The sequence below is a fragment of the Zea mays genome, chromosome 1 (genome assembly GCF_902167145.1).
Source record: "Zea mays cultivar B73 chromosome 1, Zm-B73-REFERENCE-NAM-5.0, whole genome shotgun sequence".
Taxonomy (NCBI): Eukaryota; Viridiplantae; Streptophyta; class Magnoliopsida; order Poales; family Poaceae; genus Zea; species Zea mays.
The window spans coordinates 57,645,777-57,653,559 of NC_050096.1; positions in this window are offsets into that span (position 1 = coordinate 57,645,777).

Below are 7,783 nucleotides of genomic sequence, written 5' to 3' on the forward strand. Positions count from 1 at the left end.
CAAACCTACACTAAAAGCCCTAAATGGAAATTAAGGAAAGAAAAATGAAAGATGTGAATAAATGTTGTCCCAAAAACTTTATAATCTGTCCACTAAAAATATATCAAGGCAATACCAAACCACTATGTTATCCTAAAAGAAAACCTAAGTTTAAAGGATCATAAGTCTATGTATCTATATATATATATACCACTAGAAGCCCCACATGACTAAGAAACCCTAAGTTACTTCTTGACTTAGTTTCTTTTACATAATGTTATTAAATCATGCATAATCATGACATACATGTTCATTGCATTCGATAGACTGTAATCTTGCCGACGGAGAGTACATCCTTGTGCCGGAGCAAGGAGCTGCTCAGGAGGTAGCCCCAGATCCAGCACCCGAGCCAGCACCAGAGGACCTGCCTGCCACTGCTTTGGAAGGCAAGCCCCGGTTTTATGCATAACCTGTTATTTATGCTATTTTACTTCACTTAATGATTGTATGTTTGATTGTGCACTTAGGTGTAGGAGTTGTTTGAAACCCTAGTTGCATGATCTCAGGAATCCCTTTTGAGATGAATACTAGTATGACAGGTCGAGTAGTTGCTTTATTTAATTAGGATCTCGGTAGAAGACGAGTGATTTTTCTAGCACTCGCGCGAGATCAGGAGATCGATTGTAACCACTTTCACACTGTCATGATACTAGTTGGTGGACAACAATCCATGGGGATTGGTTGTTTACGAGATGGAAAATGGAATAAGGATTAACGTGCGGATACCTGTGTCAAGCGTTTGAACGTACTAAACACATACCGAGAAATATGGTAAATCGGTAAGCCTAGTACCTGAGTGAACCTGCTCGTAGACTTTACCCCTCACGCGACCTGAGACGAGGTCTCCCATTCCGGTTATGGTGGGTACAAGTGCGGCCACTGCACGACGGCCAGTCGGGGTCAGTGGGGCATTGTACGCCAAGGCGGTGAGCCCTGATCTGTTGCCAGGGAATCGATGGGGACGGTTGATGTGTGTGGGGACGGAGTGCCCCTGCATGTCGTGTGTTTAGGTTTACCTTGCAAGGATAAAAAAACTCGATTCGAATCGTCTGCTTCTCGCAGCTAATGAGACTGCTTGATCCATTGTACTGCATTGAGTAATGAGTGGAAGTATGATGAGTTGAGATAAGATGTTGATTGTTAATAATGCTTGCTACCATGTATGAGTAGATAGTCCACTTTTAGCCTTAAGAGAGTCACACTTAACTTGATTAAGTTAAAATCTTGATTTAGAAACTCAGCTAGTGCTTTTGGCAACCAAACCCCACAGCCAAACAGCTGCATGTCTAGAGGTAGAGGAGTAGACTCCTCACACCGGGTAAGTCTAGCTGAGTATTAGTATACTCAGCCTTGCTTGTGGCATAATTTTTTACAGGTTCTCTGGAGGAGATGGTTGCTGGGATAACTTGGCCGTCCACCTTGCCACCGGGTTGGACTGTTGAGTGGGACCCTGCCTCGGCTGAGGAGGAGCACGAGGAGTGATGGGACAGGCTTCCCCATCTCTCTGTTTAATTATCGCTAGTTTTATTCCGCTGCACTTCGAACAATGATGGATACTTTTGCAAAAACTCCGATGATGATGATGGGGATGTAATAATTTAACCTTGCGACATGTATGGTTTTATGCTTTATTGTATTTGCTCTGTGACTCACCTTCGAGTGAGATTGTGGTACTTGATCCTGTCAGTGGCCGTGTCGGACTAGATCCGAGGGATTGACGGGTTATTCCCCTTTAAGTGTGGTCTAGCCTCTAAGGCGGGACCTGAACACTTAAGTTGGAATAATTCGGGCAGTTCCGCCACAGCTGGTATCGGAGCTTGTACCACCACAGAGGAATCAATAAAATGTAAATACCATCAAATTTTCTAAATAAAACTTGATAGAAACAGGGTTGGATAGATAGTAGGACGAGCAGGATAGACCTAGGACGCGAAGCCTTAGGTTACTAGAAGGGTAGCTAGGTGGCTAAGTAACTAGGCCCTACAGGCCACTTTTACGGATGGGAGTTTCTCCCTACTTCTTTTAGCTTATTGTGAGGCCGTTCAGGACGAGCATGCATGCATTCATGATTAAGCAAATGGATAACTGAGTAAGGACTTAAAAACAAGATCACAACCCAGTGCCTTTTCATTTAACTAGAGAAAGGTTGAGTTTTATTTTCCTTGTTCTTTTTATAATTCTTTTTCTTTTACTTACGCTTAACCGTACACAGATGACTTCCCACGGATCCTCCGATGACGGAAATGCACTGACCCACACTGACGGGCTTGCACGAGAGGGCTTTCCCCGCATCTTGTGGGAAGTACTTCAGGGGGCCGGATACACGACACCCCCTCAGTACATGGTGCAGCAGTTCGAGAAGCACCGAGTGCCTCGCTGCCGGGTGAGGATGACCTTGGAGCCTCATCCCTTGCAGCCGGGATGGCGCTCTTTGGACTCCGAGTCTTTCGGGTACCGAGCAGAGGACACGATCGAGGCGATCGCTCTGCATGGATTGACTACCTTCTGCGGATTCCATCCCTTGGAGCTGGCTACCCACCCCATTGGCTTGTTCCCCGCTGAGAAGGAGGACGACCCAATGTGGAAGGATCGGGTGGAGCATGCCAAGGATATCTGGGCCATCTACCCAGGACAGACTGCGCACTTGACAGTACGGTGCATGAATGCTCTGTATCGTCTGCAGGTGATGCGCGGTGAGGCAATGTCCCATCTGATGGCGCTGCTGGAGGCAACAAAGATTACGCTGGATAACAGAGAGGAGCTCGTGGTTGACTTGTCTCAAGAAATGGTGGAGAAGGACTTGCAGGTGGAGCAGCTATCCACTGATATTCAGGAGTTGGAGGAGCTGGTGGGCACTAGGGAGAACACCATCGAGGTTCTAGAGGATCAGCTCCTTAACACTCAGCAGCAGCTTGCTGAGGCTAACGAGCACCTGGACATGCACCACCAGGAGATCCAGGACCAGGAGGCCAACGAGGACGTCGACATCGAGGGAGGAGATGAGCCTGCCTCCAGTGTAGACACTGCTGGCTCGGGAAGACCACCCTCCCCCGAGTCAAGTGTTGCTTCGTTCGCTCACTAGGTGCCCAGGGTAGGCTTAGAGGTTGGGCAGTCGGACTCCTCGCAGCTAGCTTAGCTTTTGCACCCTTGGGGTACTAGGCTAGATAGAGTTGAGTCATTGTGAAGAATTTGATGTAATCGTGTTAAACTCTCTTGGGAGCTTGTTTGATGGATGCTATTGTCAGTTTAATTTTGGAAGGAAGAAAATTATGCCTCTTGAAACCCCTTTTGTTGAAATCAGAGTCTATCATGCTGTTTTAACTTTTTCCCCGTGATGAAATCTTGAAATTGGAACTGTGGTGTTAAGTAAGTATGTGGTTTTTCAGATGGCCGGAAGGCAGCGTCGTGGCCAGAACGAGCGCGTTCCTCCACCGCCACCACCACCTCCCACTCTGCAGGAGCTCATGGCTCAGCAGAATGAGATCCTGAGGCAGCTGGCTCAACGTCAGCCACCACCTCAGCATTATGGTGGTGGGGACCACCAACGTCACCCCGCGGCGGCCACCTATCAGGAATTCCTCAGCACCCAGCCTCCACTGTTCACAAGGGCGGAGGACCCACTTGACGCAGATGTATGGCTGCGAGTGGTGGAATCCAAATTCCCACTACTCCATGGAGTTTGCTCAGAGGTCACCAAAGTCAGGTTCGCCACCCAGCAGCTTCGCGGACCCGCAAGGACTTGGTGGGATCATTTTCTTGCTATGCAGCCAGAGGACCGAGAGGTGGAGTGGAGGGAGTTTAAGGCAGCTTTTAGAGGACACCATATACCCGCCGGGATCATGGACAGGAAACTCAATGAGTTCTTGGCACTCACTCAGGGCAACAGGACAGTGTTGCAGTATGCCCAGGCCTTTAATGACTTGTGCCAGTACGCGGGATATCATGCAGATACAGATGAAAAGAAGAGGGACAGATTCAGAAGGGGGCTCAACACTAAGCTCCGGGATCGTCTCAACACCGTCAGGGCCAACAGCTACAATGAGTTGGTAAACATGGCTATCTCCCAAGAGGACTGCATTACAGCTAGGCAGGCAGAGAAGAAGAGGAAGACCCCCGTGGCAGGGCCCTCAGCTCAGCCACAGCGCTTCAGGATTGTGTCCGACACCCAGGGCAGGGGGCCCCAGCAGCAGCAAGGGCGATGGGTAATCCGACCTCAGCAGCAGCAGCAGCAGGCACCCAACCGCACCCAATTTCCAGCTCAGAGGGGCAATCAACAGCAGCAGCAGTACCGCCAAGCCAATGACAACAGGTGCTTCACTTGTGGCAACACTGGGCATTATGCCAAGAATTGCCCCAGGAACCAGCAGAGGCAGGGGCAAAATGTCAATCAGAACCAAGGCAAGAGACAGAAGGTGCAAGTAAGGTAAGGCAGGCTGAACTTCACCACCATGGCTGACATTCCAGAGGGAGCACCCGTCTTGACTGGTATCTTTACAGTTTTGAATTATCCTGCTATTGTTCTTTTTGATTCTGGTGCATCACACAGTTTTATCAGTACCAAATTTAGTGCCAAGTGCCAATTGCCTTTTCACCACACCAATGGGGGTATTACAATCTCAACCCCAGGAGGCAGGGTTGCCTCCTATCAGATCTGTAGGCACGTACCAATTAAGCTGGGTAGTCTCATTTTCAAAACTACCCTAATGATAATGGGGTTGTATAGTGTGGATATTATATTGGGAGCTGACTGGTTGACCAGGCACCAAGCAGTTATGGATATTGCAGCCAGAGCCATTGAGGTGCACTCACCAACTTGTGGTGAGACCACACTATTCTTACCTGACCAGGGTTGTACCCGATCTTGTGCCTTTGTTATGTTAGAATCCCCGATGGAAAAGATTCCAGTAGTCTGTAACTACCCCGATGTTTTTCCAGATGAATTGCCAGGGATGCCACCTGACCGAGATATTGAGTTCGCCATCGAATTGCAACCTGGGACTGCTCCTATCTCCAAGAGACCTTATAGGATGCCTCCCGCGGAATTGGCAGAGTTGAAGAAACAATTGCAAGAGTTGTTGGACAAAGGGTTTATTCGTCCAAGCACTTCACCATGGGGATGTCCAGCATTATTTGTGAAGAAAAAGGATGAGAGTTTGAGGATGTGTGTTGACTACCGTCCTCTCAATGCGGTGACTATAAAGAACAAATACCCGCTGCCCCGCATTGATGTTCTGTTTGATCAGTTGGTAGGAGCCAAGGTATTCTCCAAGATAGACCTTCGCTTAGGATACCATCAAATAAAGATCCGTGCCAGCGATATTCCCAAGACGGCTTTCTCTACCAGATATGGACTGTATGAGTTTCTGGTGATGTCTTTTGGGCTGACCAATGCCCCGGCTTATTTTATGTACTTGATGAACTCCGTATTCATGCCGGAGTTAGACAAGTTCGTGGTCGTTTTCATTGATGATATACTGGTTTATTCCAAGAACGAAGCCGAGCACACTAAACACTTGCATAATGTACTTCAGAGACTGCGTGATCATCAGTTGTATGCTAAGCTGAGTAAGTGTGAGTTTTGGCTGAAAGAGATTAAATTCTTGGGTCACACGATTTCTCAGGATGGGATATCAGTTGATCCTGAGAAGGTACAAGAGGTCATGGATTGGAAACCCCCGACTACAGTAAAGCAGATTCGGAGTTTTCTGGGATTGGCAGGGTATTATCGACGATTTATTCCGGATTTCTCCAGAATTGCCAAGCCAATGACTGAACTGTTAAAGAAGGGAGTCAAATTTGAGTGGAGCCAGAAGTGTGAAGGTGCATTCCATACCTTGAGGCAGCATTTGACAACAGCCCCAGTGCTAGCTCAACCCGACAATACCAAGCCATTTGAAGTTTACTGTGATGCTTCTGGTACTGGTTTGGGATGTGTCTTGATGCAAGAGAACAGAGTGATTTCTTATGCTTCCCGGGCACTCAGGCCCCATGAGCAGAACTACCCTACACATGATCTAGAATTGGCAGTTGTAGTTCATGCTCTTAAGATATGGAGACACTACCTGATGGGAGCTCACTGTAACATCTACACTGATCACAAGAGTCTCAAATACATCTTCACTCAGGCAGATCTGAACATGAGGCAAAGGAGATGGTTAGAGCTGATCAAGGACTATGATTTAGAAGTGCATTACCACCCAGGTAAGGCCAATGTTGTGGCAGATGCCTTGAGCAGAAAGGCCCAGTGTAATTGTATGAGCATGGATGTGGGAGTGACCACCCTGTGTGATGAGTTGTGCAAACTGAACCTGGAAGTTGTTTCTTCGGGTAAACTAAGCTATATCTCGGTGGAGCCCACATTGCAAGAACAGATTGTCAGGGCACAGGTTGAGGATAAGGGTGTTCAGGTTATCAAGGATATGATCAAGCAAAAGGCAGAGAAATACAAGTGTTTCCGACAGGACAGCAAGGGAATTCTATGGTTTGGGGATCGATTGGTTGTTCCTAAGGACCCTGAGCTCAGAAAGAAGATACTGGATGAAGCTCACCTTTCCAAATTCTCCATGCACCCTGGTAGCAACAAGATGTACCATGATCTCAGATCTCTATATTGGTGGACTAGAATGAAAAGGGAAATTGCCAAGTACATATCCGAATGTGACACCTGCCAGAGAATTAAGGCTAGTCACTTGAAGGCAGCAGGCCATTTACAACCCCTTCCCATACCATCTTGGAAATGGGAGGACATTTGCATGGACTTCATAGTGGGATTACCCAATACCTCCAGGCACCATGATTCTATTTGGGTCATCGTGGACAGATTGACCAAGACTGCTCATTTCTTGCCAGTGCACACCACCCACAAGACAGAGAGGTACGCTGAAATTTATGTTGATCAGATAGTAAGATTGCACGGTATTCCAAAGACCATTATATCTGACAGAGGAGCACTGTTTGTGGCACGCTTTTGGGAAAAACTGCAAGAATCACTTGGAACCCAAGTAATCCGAAGCTCAGCGTATCACCCACAAACAGATGGCCAGACAGAAAGGGTGAATCAGATTTTGGAGGACATGTTGCGGGCTTGTGCGCTACATTATGGAAAGGATTGGGACAAGTGTCTGTCTTTGGCAGAGTTTTCTTACAATAACAGCTACCAGTCCAGTCTGAAGATGGCACCTTTTGAGGCATTATATGGGAGAAGGTGCAGGACCCCACTAAACTGGTCTCAAGCAGGAGAAAGGGAAATTTTTGGGCCAGACTTGGTACTCGAGGCAGAGGCAAAGGTCAGGGTTATTACCAAGAACTTAGAAGCTGCTCAGGCCAGGCAAATGAGCTATCATGATAAGAGGCGGAAGCCTCTACAGTTTGAGGTGGGAGATCATGTCTACCTTAAGGTATCACCCACCAAGGGTGTCCAGAGATTCGGGATCAGGGGCAAGTTAGCTCCTCGCTACATTGGAACCTATGAGATCAAGGCAAGTTGTGGAGCCGTGGCCTATCAAGTGGAATTGCCACCTCACATGTCAGCAGTTCATAATGTGTTCCATGTATCTCAGCTGCGGAAATGCGTTCGTCTACCCACTGAAGTGCTACCAGAACCAGACATTGAGATAGAACCAGACTTGTCCTACCAAGAGTACCCCGTCAAGGTATTAGACCAAAAGGAGAGATCAACTCGGGCAAGGTCGGTCAGAATGTATAAGGTTCAGTGGAGTCACCATTCAGCAGAAGAAGCTACATG